Here is an 18,358-nt window from a genome sequence, read left to right as displayed (position 1 = left end):
ATGAAGCCCTTGATTGACTTGGCTTGAGACAACACCTGATTTGCCAGTGTGTGCTGTTATGGGGGGATTCTGTTCAGGGGGTTGAATAATTCTGAGATTCAGGGCCATCAAAGCCAGCACAGCCGGATATGCTAAGAGCTTTTTCCTTTCAGACCTGCATATATGTACATATTCACACATTCAGCTCTTTAGTTCTTTTCACAAAGGGTCTTTATTATCTGCTTTCATAATCTTTATTCCATTTATTCTACTTTTATTTTATTTGTGCTTTGGTTAAATATTTATTAATAGTCTGTGTGTTTGTCTGGTCTGTTCCTTGTATGTGTAATATTTTTGGTGAAATAAAGTGATTAAGATTCTGATTTCATTTTTACTGTGATGTAAAACGCAACACCACTACTGTCCACCAGATGTCGCTAACAGTGGGCCGAGTTTATTATAAAACTATTATTAAACCTAGAGCTGCAGTTTAAATGTTGGTTTATTTTGGATGGTTAAACTGTGTTAAATGAACTGGGACCAGTTCTCCGCACCCATATCTACATCCTACACTAGAATAAACTGTAAAACTGTAAATCTGCTCTGAGATCAACCTGAAACGCGGTGAGGAACAGCGCTGCTGTAATACTGAGTTTGGCCACATGAGGTCAGCAAAGTCATTTAGACTCTAAACAGATGGATAAATAGATAGATAGATAGATAGATAGACAGACAGATAGATAGATAGATAGATAGATAGACTGTACAAGAAGGCACAGGTAATGGCATAAAATGACAATACTGAATAAATATGTGCAGATATTGGTACTGAAATAAAGTGTCCAGGTGTGGAGTGTCCAGGTGTGCAAGATGTGTGATAAGGGGGTACAGAAAGCAATATGTACAGTAAGGTGTCCACATATGCAGGTGGATAAAATAAACCTAAACCTATGATTTAGCATGAGATAAACCTGTGATTTAACATGAGGTTCAGATTCACTCCTCACCTCTCCTCTTCCCTCTTCTCTCTTCTCTTTTGGCCCCCCTGGGAAGAGTTGAAGAGCCTGATGGCTCGCGGGACAAAGGATCTCCTGAATCGGTCAGTTGAGCAGCTCTGTGACAGCAACCTGCCACTAAACATGCTCCTCCTGTCCATAATGATGGTGTGCAGTGGGTGGACATCATCCTCCATAATGGAGAGCAGTTTGTGCTTCTCTCTGCCACCTTGACCACAGAGTCCAGTTCCACACCGACCACTGACCCCGCTTGCCTGACCAGCTTGTCCAGTCGCATCTCGTCTCTCTTTTTCATGCTTCCACCCCGATTATTACGATTATTCACTTCATCTGTGAGTGACCGTAATGTTGTGGCTTATTAGTGTATTTGTTGTATTCTCAGTAAGAAAAAAAAACTGTCACTGAAGCGAATGGCATTTTTTCAGTGTGAAGGGGGCCAGGGAGGTGGTCTTCCTTTATGATCTGTCAGAGCAGCATTTTGCTCTTTTAGAATAGCAAAATCTGCTGAGATAAGATCATAAAATAGTCTGTTTAAGAACATGTAAATATAAATTTATGTATTTTAGTTGAGGAATTATTTGGTTTTTGATTGAGCAATCAGTTTATCTTATTGTCTTTAGGCAGTTATTCTCACACCTCCAACTGAGGATGTCTTCTCTATTCGTCCTCTGTCCCCTGCCGGCTCACTTGAGTCAATGTATGGAAAAGTCCAGCTCCCATGATTCAGTGGGAGATCACATGACTTCCTTATCATCACCATCAACCAACAGGCATTTATTTCAGCGCCTCACCAGAGTTCTGAATCTACACCTGTTTTTCTTTACCTGTCATTAGTTAGTAATGTAAGGCCGGCCTTTAGTTTAGCACATTGAGAAGTGTTGCCAATGTTTCCTTGTTGTGTACTGAGTGTTCTCTGTCTGTAAGCTGCTCTTTTTATGAGCTAATTTTGTGTTTTTGACTTGTCTTTTCTTGTTTGCCCTTTGGGTTTGATGGCTGAATGTTATTAATCTCTTTGCTTTTGGTTATCGTGCTCTCTGGTTTTGACCCTGGCCTGTTATAACTACGCTCTTTGTGAAACTCCAAAGCCCTCAAGTAAACTGGAACCTTGTCTTTTAATCTGCATGTGTCTGATCTGTTTTGACCCCCTGACAGAATATCGCCACCATGCCGACGGCTGATTCCGACGTTGCAGCTTCAGCAGTAAGTAAACACGGTCAAATGCTGGGACAACATCTTGGTTTACTTGAGGAACTTTCTCAGTCTGTAGCTCTTCTTAATCAACAACAGAACCGACAGAAAACTCAAATCGTGGCGGTAGCTGATCGCCTTAAAGATCTGTTACAAGCTGCTCCACCTCAGACCCCACCGGTAGTTACTGCCCCTGTTAATCCGTCACCTGCTGTCCAAGTTACTCCCTACAGCGTTAGTAAGCAGGAGAAATATGGCGGTTTAATGGACGAATGGAAGGGATTTTTACTGCAGTGCTCACTGTGTTTTGGTATTTCACAACCTGGTTCTGATCTTGCTCAGATTTCATTTTTGGTTTCTCACTTTACAGGCAAAGCCTCAGAATGGGCTACTACAGTTTGGGCAAACATACAGAACCTAACCTTAAGTCTTTACATGTTTTGTGTAGAATAATTATTTTCTTTTGTGTCTACTTTTTTTAGCTTAATTTGAAGAAGGTATATAAACTAGGTTTACTAAGAGAAATGAGCTCACAGCCGGGAGTCCTCTGAGTTTCCTGATGAGGGAGGCCAGGGGGCTGCAGAGGTGCGCACGCAGCTGAAAGCCCCCACTCAGCCTTTAGAGCGGGTGACAGAGCGGCCCTAAGAACAGAGACAGCCAAACTGTCATGAGCCATCAGAGAGGCGAAGCGCACACGCTCAGAGAATCCATGGACACTTCCAGAACACCGGTGACACGCGGTGCATGAGGCAGGGCTTTCAGGCCCTCAGCAACTATAGGAAAACGTTGGAAAGCTTTCTATAGAGGCACTATAGAGAGCATCCTGAGCAGCTGCATTACTGCCTGGTTTGGCAATTGCACCGCCTCTGACCGGAAGACCCCTCAGCGAATAGTTAGGACAGCTGAAAAGATCACTGGGGTCTCTCTCCCCTCCATCACGGATATTTACACCACACACTGCATCTGAAAAGCCACCAGCATTACAGACGACCCCACACACCCCTCACACTGTTCTCTCTTCTGCCATCTGGTTGAAGGTACTGCAGCTTTCGGGCCCTCACAGCCAGACTGGGTTTCTTTCCACAAGCCATCAGATTCCTCAACTCCCATGGCTGAATTGAAGGACACCGAAGTGGACACACACACACACACACATATACATAACAATATGAGACCAGCTCACTCTTCACTTCTTGCAGTTCCAGATTATGTCTATGGCCCCGTATTTAAATATAATTGCTGCATTTCACCGAAATACTTGATATATGAAATATATGATATGTCTGCAGATCAGAATACTTGAATTTTGCACATTTTACTTCACTTTAACAATGTTAGATGCTAGAATTACTGTATCGGCCAAATACTGTATACTGTATATTGCTGCTCTGGCTTCTACCTCAGCGACTGCTATGCTCATATATGCTAGGCTCTCTGCTAATATGTCATAGTATGTCACATCCTCCTTTGCACAGCTCCACATACTCTCAGTACCGTGTACTGCCTGTGTCCTGTTTTGTATTTGTTGTAAATGTTTTGTATTTATTTACTGTACTGTATTGTTTGCACTGTGTTTATTGTATTGTGTTCCTGTGTTGGTCCTGGAGGAATGTTGTTTTGTGTCACTGTGTACTTGTATACAGCTGAAATGACAATAAAGCCTTTTGAACTTGAACTTGAACAAAGCAGGATTTCTCAGTTAGCCAGATAACTCAAGCTCAGAGATGATGATCGTCCCATAGGAATGTCCCTCAGTTCTCTTCCTGTTGAACAGGCTGATGTTTTCTGGCTAAACTGAGAAATCCTGCTTTATGAAATACCCCGCTGCACAAAATTACATAACTACCTCTGGTAAAACAAATCCAGTTTAAATAAGGCTTTAGATAACTCCTTTCTTTAGGTTGACATACCAGCATAATAAGAAAAAGAGGGAGAAGATAAAAAGAAGAAGAACTCCAACAACAACGGCAGGCCTTGAATAATATGTGTTGTAAAAAACCTGTTACCTGTTCTAGGCCTACATGCTCTGACTGCAAATTATGGTAATTAAATTAATTTGCATTTTAATTTAAATTAGAATTCTTTAAAAGAACAAAAATTTGACAAACTCAGAGAAGAAGAAATGAAGTGAATTAGTAACTATTTTTACAGTTACCTCTGGTTATTATGTAACAGGTGTGTAAGATGTGTGTAACCTGTGAAATATAAATATAGAAATGTGATACATCCTGACTGTGGTCAAGATTATTTTAATAAGTTATCTTTTTTTGTGCTGACGGACCCAGTTGGACCACCTGCACTCAAAAAATGTGGGACATTAAGTTTAATTATCTGAATTTTGCTCATCTGACTAAAATGATAAGAGCTCTTTGGTTTAAACTGTGAGTCTGAGTGAAAATCAGCAGGTTAAAGTGATTTAATACAGTGAAGTCAACAGGCCTGATTTTGTGTGTGTTCATCTGCGCATGCGTAAACGGAGAGCGATGACATCACGACGCTGGCGGCAAAGAGCCGGTGGGCTTTTCTTTCCCTCCTTTCTGTCAGGAGCTGAACAGGTAACCGTCTCTGAGGCGCGGCTGACAGAGCAGCGTTAGAGCTGCAGATCAGTGTCTGTTAGTAATGGAAACCTCTGTGGTGGAAACACTGAGATCAGCTGAGTTCTGTGCTGTAAATATGTTACCGTTACCTTAATGTTCCGTTATCCAGCTGAGTGAACTCGGCGTTTTTCCTTTCTGTGTTCCTTTAGCTAATTAGCGCAGAGCTGACACTGTCGGCGCGTTAGCACGGTAGCTAGCACAGGCGCGGTTAGCCTGTTAGTTCGTTAGCTAGCACTTTAGTTTGCGGTTGGCCGGTTAGCTCGTTAGCTAGCACTTTAGTTTGCGGTTAGCCGGTTAGCTCGTTAGCTAGAGCTTTAGTTCGCGGTTAGCCTGTTAGCTCGTTAGCGCGATACCTCGAGGTTAGCCCATTAGCTCGTGGTTAGCGCGTTACCTCAGGCCGTTAGCTCTTCTGTCTCAGAGACAGGATCTTCGTTTTAGTGCTGTAGTTTTTAAGCTGAAGTCTGTGTTTGTTTCTTTTCACACCACATTTACAGTCTTACTGGATCTGGGTAACTTTACTGTATCCTGAAGTCTTAAATCTGGCTCTTCTGTGTTGTAAAATGCTTTAAAACTGAAAATGGAAATATTATTGCATTAACAAATTGGAGATAGGAGATAGGAGATTTTGTCCCAATGCCAACAATTTAAATGCATGGTGGTCATTTCCATTGATGGGTGGGGTTGGGGGTAACTGCTATATTGTACAGCAATATTTTGTAGTAAAGTCTTTATCTGATAAAATGGTCGGGGAGTATACATTTAAAGAAGGTCTACCTAATTACCCACATACTGAGGTGTTTACATGCCCTGCGATGGACTGGTGACCTGTCCAGGGTGTATCCTGCCTTCCAGCCAGTAACTGCTGGGATAGGCTTCAGCTCCCCCCCGCGACCCATGAGGATAAGTGGCTTAGAAGTAAAAAAGCACCACAAGATGCACTTGTAGAAGTTCCTCACTGAACTAAGTGTCTGTCAGAATCCATAGAGAGTTTAGTTGAATAGTGATCAGGAAAGTAAGTGAATCTTATGTGAACAGTAATGTAACATTTGTGTAGAGATTCATTTTAATGGTAAATTTCTGTTTCCTTCAGAACGACGGCACTGAAACCACAACAGAGCACTCTGCACATACCTGAATGAAGACGGCAGCAAACCCATCAAAAAGAACTGGGTTGGTCCACCTGAGCTTTTTAGAGGGCTTTATTAATGTTTAACTGGTTTATTTGCACTGTTCAGAGACTGTGTTGGCATTGAAGTGGGAATATTTTCATGTCATCTGTTTTTATGCCAGTATATTGTTTACAAACTAAATTGTGTCCTAAACTCATCTGTTGTTAAACATGATTTGGATGGAAAGGGACCATCATAGGACCACCACTGACCAGATACTATTTGGATGGTGGTCTATTTTCAGCACAGCAGTCACACTGATATGGTCGTATGTGTGATGTTGAAGCGAGTGTATCAGACACAATCATGCTGGTGTTTTTTTTGTTTTTTTTTTAACACATGTCAGTATCACTGCTAGGTTGAGAGTGGACCACTACCCGAAAATATCCCACCATAAGCCTCTCTGTGGTCGCAAACTGACCACTGAAGAAGGGCTAGAGGGGTCGCAAACTGGAGAGTTCGGTTTCCTCACATGTGGAAGCCTTTATTGACTGTATCAGGTGTGTTGGACTGGGGTTGGAGCTAAACTTTGTAGGATGACAGATTCCCAGGACCGTGGCTGGGCACCCCTGCTGTAGCCCTTTAGAATGGCCACAAGACGAGGATCAGTAATACAGATTTTGTATGGGAGAAAAAGATAAGCTGTAATCTGTAAGTGAACACCACCAGTATAGCAATTAAGGATGGTCAGAAAGGAGCTTTACATTGTAAATGCTGGATTGTAATCAATGTCTTCTTTGCGGTTTTGTTGGTTTCATATGTTTTATTTAAGTCATTTAATTTTTCTGCCAGCATGTTTGAGTTTCATCCATGTTGAAAATGAAGGAAAATGCTGACTCTAATTTACAGTGATCACTATTGCAGAATATGTTTTAAAGAAATCAATTATTCTACTTTTAAATGTGTCGGCCAGTCATGATGGGGGTTGTAGGCTGGTGGTAAATAGTCTTTGACTAGTTTTCCATGAGGCTGAGAGTTAATAGCCACATAGCAGCCGACTCTGGAACATTTCCAGTGTGGATTGCTTACAAATCCGGGCCACTTGTGCTTAATTTGCAGTTGAGGTTAAGCCCAGTTGTGCGTTTCATTTCTGGCTGATTTATGGAGCTATTCTGGTGCGTATGTGACCATGATCTGGCAACCATGAGTGGACGCCCAGTAGTGCTGATGACCTCAATATCAATATCAAGATTAACTGAGCATTTTACCTCAATTACAATTAATGAACGATTATTTTGTTTTTTGGTTTGTTTTTTACCCTCTTAGGTCACTGACAAAGTTTTTACTATAGATATGCTCAAATATTAAAGGTGGGATATTTTTTCTAATGAAAGTGCAAATCTTTGTGATTTTAAAATAACTGAAGGAAAGAAAGTTTTTTCACTCTCCTGTGAAGTTACCATTTTGGAGGTTTTGTTCCGACAGCTGATTAAGAGCATGAGAGGGGCTTGAACAGGGCACCTCTAATGGATCAGCAGGCTGTGTATCCTGTGTGCTCATAGTGTGAATCTGACTCATGACTGCTGTTACATGTGACCCACTCAGATGGGGGCCTAGTGGCTGGTATGCAAAGATACTTTTTTGCCACCTTAACTTAAAAAGTGGGAAAGTGTACATGACGCTTTCTTCACCTTTCCATTGTTTTTTCCTCACTATCCAGCACGGGAGACGCCAAGTAGCGTCACAGTGGGTGCAGTTGGAGGGGTTGCCTCACTTCCTTTGAAGAAACTTCCTAATGACCTTCTTGGCTTCTTTGCTTCTGATGAAGACGTAGAGGGCTCTGTGCTCTCTGTGGTACTTTCCTTATGGACTGCAGCTGTTGACTCCATCTCTGTTTTCATATGGTGCACTGAAATGTATCCCGTTTTAAATGTGGGATCAACAAAACTGGCTGTGTACAGTAGCTCTTCTGTGATAGGGTCAGAGAACGTCTCATTAAGGTACTCAGAGATGTCAGTTCTGATTGTTTTGGTCAGCTCCACGTCATCTTCCTCCTCAGCCAGCACTTGAGAATTGAGGATGTGTAGAATAAGCTTCATGAATGAAATGGTCACATACTTTTCTCCTGAACTCCTTCAATGGGGAGGGAGCTTTGTTTACAGCCTCTAAGATCTCCAGCCCAAGATGGAACAAGGTGCCTTGATTTTTTTTTATCATCAGCAAGGACCTGTGTGATGGCTTTCTTTTGCTCAAGGACCCTTGCAGTCATCATTTGCATCAATCACTATCTGTTTTTAGCTTGTGTTGTGGCAGGTTCAGCTCTTGTTGCGTGTTCACTAATGCCTTCTTTGTTTCCAACTATAGGAAAAAGCTCTGACCTTCTTTTTGCACACCCTCATTGCCACCTTCACACGTTGATGTTTCATTGCATTTTCTGAAATACACACACATAAATTAATTAAATTTTACAAACTGTATAGCTCAAACAAAATTAATAAAAGAGGAGAAACGCCTCTTAATTCTAATGAAAAACTGCCTATTTCTTTCCATTTTCTTGAATCCTTTTCATGTTGTTTAGCATTTGTAAATGCTTGTGTTATCGACAGCTGCTTTGTGGAGGCACTTGTTGCTGTGTGCTTGTCAATTTCACTATTTTTAGAGCCATACGCTGTCCACATATGGTAATGAGATTGTGCTCCAAGGGTTGAAACAGATTGGTGGTATAACCTTTGGTCTCTGAAACTGTTTTTCTGCAGTGTTTACATTTGTCTTCTTTTTGTTTGGTGTCATCATCACTAAAGCCAAAAAGTGGGATTTTTCTTTGGTTCAAGTTGCTTGAGTTGCTCAGCTATTTATCATCACAAGGCTGATGTCGCATGTCCCGTCCAATCTGCTACAAAAACCGTGTTCCTCCACGGTCTCTTTTTTTTTTTGACTCAGAAAAACTTAACTAGTGAAAGCAAACCACTAAGCGAACGCTAACCTGCTAGCGTAACTTAGGTATCAACTAGCTTGCTCAGGAAAAACAAACAGTTAAGGAAAATGCAAGTTGAAAAATCTACAATAGTCCAAAGGAATCACGAAAGAAAGTGGCAGGCCCACTGTGTTGGTTACATACCTGTTTTTGAAATGTAATAAAATCTGAAATACTCCATGTATTTTCTATGCTCTTCCTCTCTGACTTCATGTGTATCTGTTTATTTGTACATATAGCTGTCTAATTGTTCTTAATCTTTTTCTTTTCAGCTGTTTGCTTTGTGGAAAAGTACATCACATTAGTGAGCCCCATTGCAGATGACCTAAAGCCCCTCATTGGAGATCTACAGCACTACAGGAGCAGGTGAGAACTCCCTGCTCTTTCCTGGCAGGAGGGCAGGAATTACAAGTGAAGTTTTTTGAGCGTCTTTAGAAAAACGAGCCTCTTATTGTTGAAGAACTGCAGAGGCAGGAGTGTCCTTGAGTTTTTAATGGGACACAGACACAGCAGTGTTTTCACTTACAATTCTGGTAAACTTCGATTTAACTATGCAGATGCACAAACAAGACAGCTGCCCCACATGACCTCTGTTCAGTCAGTGGTGTTCCTCAGAAATGAAAGTAACAGGATGCAATACCGACATTAAAGATGGAGGTTGGGACACATTACTACTCAGGTTTACTGAACATGAAGTCTGGGCCGTGGCCACTATTGGGTCCTTAGCCAGTGTAGATAATGGGTAAGGAGGTAAACTAGATTTGGTAAAGACACAAACATCCCAGACAACCACTGAAGACATCAGTGAATTACTATACCACAAACCAATGAAAGTAAAGAATTTTAAATAAATTAAAAAATGGAGGGTCATGATAGCTTCTCTTTTCATCATTGAAAATTTACATACTATCAAAGCAATTGGGTGAAACTGTTTAACAGCATATATAATGTCATATACGTGTATGTCAAACACCAATCAGACATAACATTATGACCATCTCCTTGTTTCTACGCTAATTGTCCATTTTATCAGTTCCACTTACTATATAGGTGCACTTTGTAGTTCTACAGTTACAGACTGTAGTCCATCTGTTTCTCTGCATACTTTGTTATCCCCCTTTTACCCTGTTCTTCAGTGGTCAGGACGCCCATGGACCCTCACAGGGCAGGTACTATTTGGGTGGTGCATCATTCTCAGCACTGCAGTAAGACTGACGTGGTGGTGGTGTGTTAGTGTGTGTTGCGCTGGTCTGAGTGGATCAGACACAGCAGTGCTGCTGGAGTTTTTAAACACCTCAGTGTCTTTGCTGGACAGAAAAGTCCACCAACCAAAAATATCCAGCCAACAGCGTCCTGTGGGCAGCGTCCTGTGACCACTGATGAAGGACTAGAGGATGACCAACACAAACTGTGCAGCAGCAGATGAGCTATCGTCTCTGACTTTACATCTACAAGGTGGATTGACAAGGTAGGAGTGTCTAATAGCGTGGACAGTGAGTGGACACAGTGTCAAAACTCAGGCAGCACTGCTGTGTCTGATCCACTCAGACCAGCACAACACACTGACACAGCACCACCACGTCAGTGTCACTGCGGTGCTCAGAATGATATATATATGTATATGTACAGTTCTTTATTTGTTTGCTCACGTCTTCTTACAAAACATGCTTTCATTTCCATTGTAACCAGTTATCGAGCTCTTAGCGGCCACGCAGTGTAATGTTTTCGTGTAGAGTTGTACATGAATTCAGGCTAAAGATGTCCTCTCTTAGATTCTGTGAATGTTATTGGCTGTCGAACAACTGTTTTGGGTGACAGTCTTTTGCGCCTACGGAATGAGCACTGGATCACATTGCTGTTCAGAGGTGTCCTATCAAATCTGTTTACAGTGTTTATCCATAGTTCCAGAAGTGATTGACACATTTTAAAACTAATAGTACTCACACAGATGAAAACGTAGATAGGTTGCTTGCCTTGATTGGCCCCCTACTGAATGGGGGAGGGGAATGTGTAAATCAATCATCCCCTGATACACTTTGGCCACTCAGACTGGCACATTGCAGAGCGCACACTTGTGAGTCCGTTTGATGCTGTTTTTTACGACTTTTAAGTATTTTTTCACAAATAATTGTTGATCTCCAAGACTTTTGGACATTGGACAAGCTTTACTTCGGCTGAGGTTCACGAGGAGTTGTTTATGTGCAACGATAAGCTGGAAGCTGAAGTGACAGTTCAGTGTCTGCTAGCATGGGCTCTGAGGAAGACGATGCATATATGCTCAGAATTGATGCCGTGCGCGACATGTAAGTTGTCTACATACATCTAAATTCATGATTGTGCCTGAGAAAATGTATAATATACATTTACAGCACATTTTCACCAGCATAATCTTTTAGCCTATTAGCAATGGATCTAATATGGTTAAACAAGTTGTTGAACGTTACCTACCCTGCCGTGTAACATATGGCATGTCATGATGTGTCAGCATAGTCTTGTAGCCTATTATGCTAATATAGTTTAGCAAATTATTGAACATTGTCTACGATGCAATGCAGTGTAAAATATAGTATGTTGTCATGCTAAATATAACATGCATGCATACTTATTATACATTTAGCATTAAATACTTAGCACTATTTAGCATGACAATTTGTATTTGTACTGTTTTCATGTTGCCTATTTTATCCATTTGGTCACGTTCTCCTATCTTTTCTTGCCCCAGGAGGACCCCAGGAGTTCACCTGTAGCCTTTTAGGACTGAAAAGTTCAATTATGTGGTGTTGCAGAGGTGTTGGGTACATTTTTATATTTTGGATAGGGTAATCATTTCCTTGGTAGAAATATTAGTATTACTCTGAAGTCGACTGGTCTGTTCAGTCACACCAAGACCAAAAAAATCTTGCAAATGCTTAATATGTAGTAACAGACTTCTTCTTTGGATTGGGAGAGGTTGGTGAGGTTATGGGCACGTTGGAGAGGTTATGGACACTTTGGAGATGCCTAGTGGACACTGCTGTTTAGCTCCTGAATGCTGTTGACCCTGTCCAAGAAATGTACAAAATGGTTGATGTTTCCTCCCCAGCATCCATATCTATATTGTAAACCCCAAACATAACAAGTGTTTTTGTTTTTTTGACATTTCTTTTTTTTTTGATGTTCTCAAATGGAGCCTAAATGACAGAAATAAAAGTCTGGAGGTGAATAAATGTCTTGGCCTAAGTATCTACTTCAATTTAAGCTTTAAATGATGATTGTGGTATTTGTACAACTTAAGATAACTAAGACTACAATGTAGTATTACAAATCATTTGAAAATGAGCTTAAACTTGGATCTGCATAAAGGGCAGGAAAGCGGCGTAATTGGATTTGATGGGAGCTCAGACAAGCGGCTTTATTTGGTGAGTGTAAACACATTTGTACCAAAATCATGTATAACCAACATCAATGAAAAGAGAAATCTAAAAGAGGAACTGTATTTTCCATCTCTCCCCTCTTTCTGCAAGCAAGACTTAATCATAGACCTTATTTACACCTGGTCGTGTGACTATCTGGATTGTCACCTAGTAAGATTTTAACCACAGGCATTTACACTTGGTAAAATGTGTCTCCACTTAGACTGAAGTCTGATTGTTGTACAGCGAGTAACATGCAAATCAGCTCACTTACAACAACCAGTTGCCCATTTTTCTGTTCTGTTGAAAAGATAGTTGCCACACAGTTTTGTTCACTGTTATTATTTCCTTACACTGGTTTTACACAGACATGTCAACATTTGTTTAGAACTTGGTTTGACTATGGCTGTCAGTCGATTAAAATACTCAATTAAAACTATCAATAATTCAACTTGAGCCTGAACATAAACGCATGTGAACACAGGCTGACCATGAAATTTAAGTTTCGACTTTGCATCACAAATGTCCAGTGGGAGCCACAGTGGCTACAGGTGCCAACCAGTGAGTGTCTGTACACTATATGGACAAAAGTATTGGGACTCCCGTCTTAATTATTGAGTAGAGGTGTTTTAGCCACACCCAATGCTAACAGGTGAATGAAAATAAGCGCATTGCTGTGCAATCTCTATAGACAAACACTGGCGGTAGAACGAGTCGTACTGATGAGCTCAGTGACTTTAAACATGGCGCTGTCATAGGATGCTACCTCTGCCACAAGTCAGTGGCAGAGTCAGCAAGTCAGCTAGATCTGCCCTGGTCAACTGTAAATGCTGTTATTGTGAAACGGAAGCATCTACAAGCACCACACAGAATCAGAGCAGGGCTGCCGAGTGTTAAAGTGTACAGTGCCTGTCCTGTTGAATCACTCACTAAAGAGTTGCAAATTGTTTCTGGAAGCAACAGCAGCGAAAGAACTGCACGTTAGGAACTTCACAAAATGGGTTTCCATGGCTGAGCAGCTACACACAAGCCTAAGATCAAAATGCACAATGCCAAGCGTTAGGGGGATTGGTGTAAAGCGCCGCCACTGGACTCTGGAGCAGTGGAAACGTGTTCTGTGGAGTGACGAATCACGCATCTCTATCTGGCAGCCTGATGAACGAGTCTGTGTTTGGTGAATGCCAGGAGAACATTACCTGTCTGACTGCATTGTGCCAAGTGTACAGTTTGGTGGAGGAGGGATGATTCTTTGGGATGAACGAGAACAGAAATTGTGAACGAGGTCCTCTCGTCCAACATCAGTGTCTGACCTCACAAATGCTCCTCTGGATGAAGACTCTAAAATCGTAGGCTTCCCATAGGAAAGGAAGCTGTTATAGCTGCAAAGGGGGGGGGACAAACGCACTGTCACACTGTCCAATGTCACTGCTGTCCACCAGATGTCATGCACGGTATGCTGCATTTAGTAAACAACAATTATCAGACCTAGAGCTGGAGTTTACACGCTGGTTTATTTTGGATGGTTAAAATGTGTTAGTGTGAACTGGGGCCAGCTCTCCGCACCCACATCTACATCCTACATGAGAATAAAACTGTTTAAATGCCAAACAAGCCAAAGGAAATAGAAGTGCTGCTAAGGCAAGTAAGCTAATTCTTTTAGAGATATAATTGTGTTTTTAATTTTTGTAAACGCTGCAACAGTTTGGATTTGTGATCATATCAGGACCAAGTCAAACAAAAGTTTATCCAGTGGGAGATGAAGAAACTTTCTGTTGGTTATTTGGAATAAAGTGGAGGCTGGGGGGTCATGCCCCTTTATCATGTGAGTAATGAATTTGATTTATGTGAGATTAATGAATCTGATCAAAATAATCACTGTTGTCAGTGTTGTGTCTGTGTAAGTCCGAGTTAATGAGATACTCACTGTGTTGTGTTAGTGAAGGTGTTTGGATGGTAGTTGTACAGCTTAAAGCTTTGATGTTCTCGAACATTACTCTCTAAATGACTAATGAATTAATAAATCTCTTGCTTGTACAGCTTAGACATTTTTTCTCCTTAAAAATCATTTTTATCTGAGGGCTGCACAGGCTGAAATGCACATTTGAGGGTCAGGACACAAACATGGCCAAGATGATCATTTCTGAGGGAAATAACAGAGCGGCCGTTACTGAAAGTGCTGATTGGTGTTAAAAGGTGCATGCAGTGATGGACAATATTGTGTACCGTGTCAGTTCTACTAGCATAGCTACAAGGAACCTTTGGAAGTGTTTTGGTCTAATTTTGGTCCAGAGTTGGACTTTAAAGTATCAGAGCAGTTAGCATGCTAGCGTTGAGGAGTGAAGCTGTTATTATACTGGCTTAAAAAAGATGGTTCTTAAAGGTTTTTTAAGTAAAGGCAATGGTTCTGTTTAGAACCATTTTATGCTTCAATGGTTCTTCAGATTGATGGAAGATGTGTTGTGTGTGGGGTTCTATATAGCACTAAAAAGGGTTGTAACAGTAGAACAGTGGTTCACAACCCTGGTCCTGGAGGACCCTGGGTGTACCTTCAGGACCAGGTTTGGGAACCGCTGCAATAGACGAATGGTTTTTTTAAAAAGTGACACATTCTGTACATGAAGCTCAAAGGGTTTGAGGCATGGATTTAATTTTGATCATTGCCATGAGGTAGGGAGGAGCTAGTCCATTTTTGGCTTTGTTGGCAAGCATCAGCATTTTAAATCTGATGCAGGTAGCTACAGGAAGCCAATGTAGGGAACGCAGCAGTGGAGTGACATGCGAAATTAAGAAGATTATTGACAAACCGTGCTGCTGCATTCTGGACTAACTGCAAGGGCTTGATGGCCCACGTAGAAAGACCAGCCAGTAGTAGGTTACACATGCACCTGGGTTTCCTCCTTAGTGAGAAAGGGACGAATCTTCTGGATGTTGTAGAGGAGAAGCCTGTGTGATCAAATCAGGTTTGTTGTATGAGCTGAGAACAATAATTGGTCACCTAGTATCACACCAAGACTTCTTGCATCTTCTGATAAAATGACCAAGGAGTTCTCAAATGAGATGGCAAGGTTCATAATGAGGACCTGTAGGTACATGCATAGCAGCTCAGTCTTGCTAGGATTGAGCTTCAGATGGTGAACTGCCATCCACAAAGAGATGTCAACCAGACATGCCAAGATGTGGCTGGAAACTGAGTATCAGATGGTGGCAAGCATCGGTTGGGTGTCATTAGCAGTGGTAAGAGAAGCAATGAGAGGATATATTACATGACCCAGAGAGCGAGCATATAGTGAAAAGAGAAGAGGGCCCAGCACCGAGCCTTGTGGGACACCATTGGAGAGCCTGCTTGAAGCAGATGCAGACCTTTTACCTGATAATAGCACCCCTCCAGATGGGACTCAAGCCACTTCCATGCCAGCAATTCTTAAGTTGGTGAGGATGGAATGAAATGATGTTGTGGTTGACGGTGGCTGTCAAGAATAGTTCAAGAAGAATCAGAACTGATGAGTTTGGCTGATCTTGCTGCTTGGATCTTCTCAGTCACGGCTATGAGGGCAGTTTCTGTAGAGTGTTCTGATTTGAAGCCAGACTGTATGGGGTCCTGGAACATGTTCTGAGTGAGAAATCTAAATCTAAGATTACAAAAACAACTAATTAGATATTTGTTTTTATTTAAGCACACAAGTAAGAATACAAATTTTTGTTAATTTGTTTATTCATTTGTGCTTAGTTATCAAATACGTTGTGATAGTTGCCATTCCTGCCTCACACAAATGACATCCAGTCTAATGTTTAACGTTTTTGTTTTTGCATTCAAACGTCATTTAAATCTCCAGAAACAGAGGAGTAAAGATACCCGGCTGTTTGCAGCTCCATTGGGGGGACAACTGTTTATCTCTCGGCTGTTAATATTACTGAAAGTTAACTTAAGGCTAGCGTTGTTCACATCTGTGTTAATTAGCTGATGTTGTCTTACTCTCCTATGATGACAGAGTTTTTTCTCCTCTTTATGCAACACCATGGAATCCTTTACCCACCATGACCTGAACAGGCGATCGGCTTCTGTGCTCTTGAATGCTTTGAGAGACTCTCTAGAATAGGGAGAGGAGTTGTGTATGAGGTGTATGTGTATAGATCTCATACATGTGTTGTTTGGTAAAAATGTGGCCCTTTTCAAAGCCATTTAGGATTTCATGCCTGCCCGTTTCTCCTGCATCCAACTACACGAACCGACTGTTTGCTTAGCATCTAATATTTTCCAGACCTGGACATGCACTGTTATTGACATGCGAGATAATCAGCATTATTCACTTCATCTATGAGTGATCATAATGTTGTGGCTTATTAGTGTATTTCAGTTGTGTTCTATTCTTAGCAGGAAACTGTCACTTAAGCAAATTGCATTTTTTCAGTATGAAGGGGGCGGGAGGTGGTCTTTTTTATGATCTGTCAGAGCAGCAGTTTGCTCTTTCAGAGTAGCACTGTCATCTGCTAAGGTAAGTGTGTTTTCTGAACACAGTGGTATTAAAACTCTTGTTGTGCAGGTTTGGAGAGAAAAGGTGTAGAACACTAATTCCTCTGTTTGGCTTTATGCTTTCTCCATCCTTCATTGCAGTGCATTCAGTTGGTGGTTTGTACTCATTTGATCTGCATGCTTTCTGTTTTATTGTTCATTTCTGATTTTCTTTATTGTATTTGATAATCTAGAAATCAGATCATGTTTTCTTTTTTACATTTTATTTTCCGTACTGTTTGTTGGACTTCAAAACAAACTAGAAGAGTGCATTTCCTGAACAAAATGCAGAGTGATTGTGCAGCTTAAGCTTTTTGCTAGGTGGTTGCTAAGGTGTTGCTAGGCGGTTGCTATGGTATAAGTTTTGGTTGCTAAGGTGTTGCTAGGAGGTTGACATGGTTTATTGGGTGTTTACTGAGTAGTTGTTAGGTGGTTGTCAAGTGGTTCTTAGGTGTTTTTTTAATGAATGGGAGTCTTTTGGAAGAACAAGGGATGAAAAAAGGACACAAAGAGGAGTGCAGATCAGTGTGACTGTGGATTAGAACCTGGGTACCTGTCCTGAGTGAGTAAATGCAGTTTGGTGGCTGTCAGGCAAAGAAATAATAGAGTTTGTCTGGGGGCAAAAATGAATAGGATTCTATGGGAGGAATAAGGGATGAAAAAAATAGACAGATGAGTGCGGGTCAGACCAACGTTGAATTTGTGCTCGGGTACAGCAGATTGTGGTGCAATTTTTCACCCCATTCATTCATATGGAAAAATATTCATAATTTAACAAAGATTGTATAAAACCGTACGTCGGATCAATAAGCTGTACACAAGCACAACATTGCAGATCAGACCAAACATTCCGGAGTTGGAGTGGTGTCTATTTCGAGAACAGCGTGATGAGTTAGTGAACAAAAATCCGGCAGTGAAGTAATAATAATAATAAGAAGAATAATATAGCTGCAAGCGGCAATGAGCGTGTTCAAGCACGCAACAGCAGTACGGGCCCTTCTGCAGGTTTAGCCCATTAGGCTTAAAAAGGCCTCAAGCTGTTTGGGCCTTATTTATAGGCAGAGTGAATAGAACTGAAAGGAACTCAGTTCATCAAAAGGCCTTCAGTTGCTATAAACAATGAGCAGAGGTCTTTAAACATGATATAGGTTTACATTCATATGTAGTGATCTACACTGGTTTGTAAAACATACAAGAGGTTGTCAACATAGATGTCAAAACTACATGACTAATGGCAACATTTCTCACATAGTAGCACTTGCACAGTGGATTGGTTCTATATTTAACCCTTTGATTTGATGTAGGCCATAATGAGGCCCAATGCACTCATAAGGGTCCTTGTGATGTAGAGGAGCTCAGTGAAAATGGGTCAGAATTTGTTCAAATGCTCCATATTAACCCATTCATTTTGGACTTGCTCAGGAGCGCCCTCTAGCATATGAGAAACCTGGAAGACATTACAGAGCGCCCTCTAGTGGTAACTTTGTACTTTGCCTACTGTGATGATCAGCTGTGGTCTTTCTGACAGCCTCGTTTTATCGGGGAACATTTCAAAATCAGGATAAATCAAATAATTAGGAGATTTTTTGTATG

This window comes from Colossoma macropomum, unplaced genomic scaffold, assembly GCF_904425465.1.
Source record: "Colossoma macropomum unplaced genomic scaffold, Colossoma_macropomum, whole genome shotgun sequence".
In the NCBI taxonomy this organism is placed as follows: Eukaryota; Metazoa; Chordata; class Actinopteri; order Characiformes; family Serrasalmidae; genus Colossoma; species Colossoma macropomum.
Note: the sequence above shows the minus strand (reverse complement) of the source record.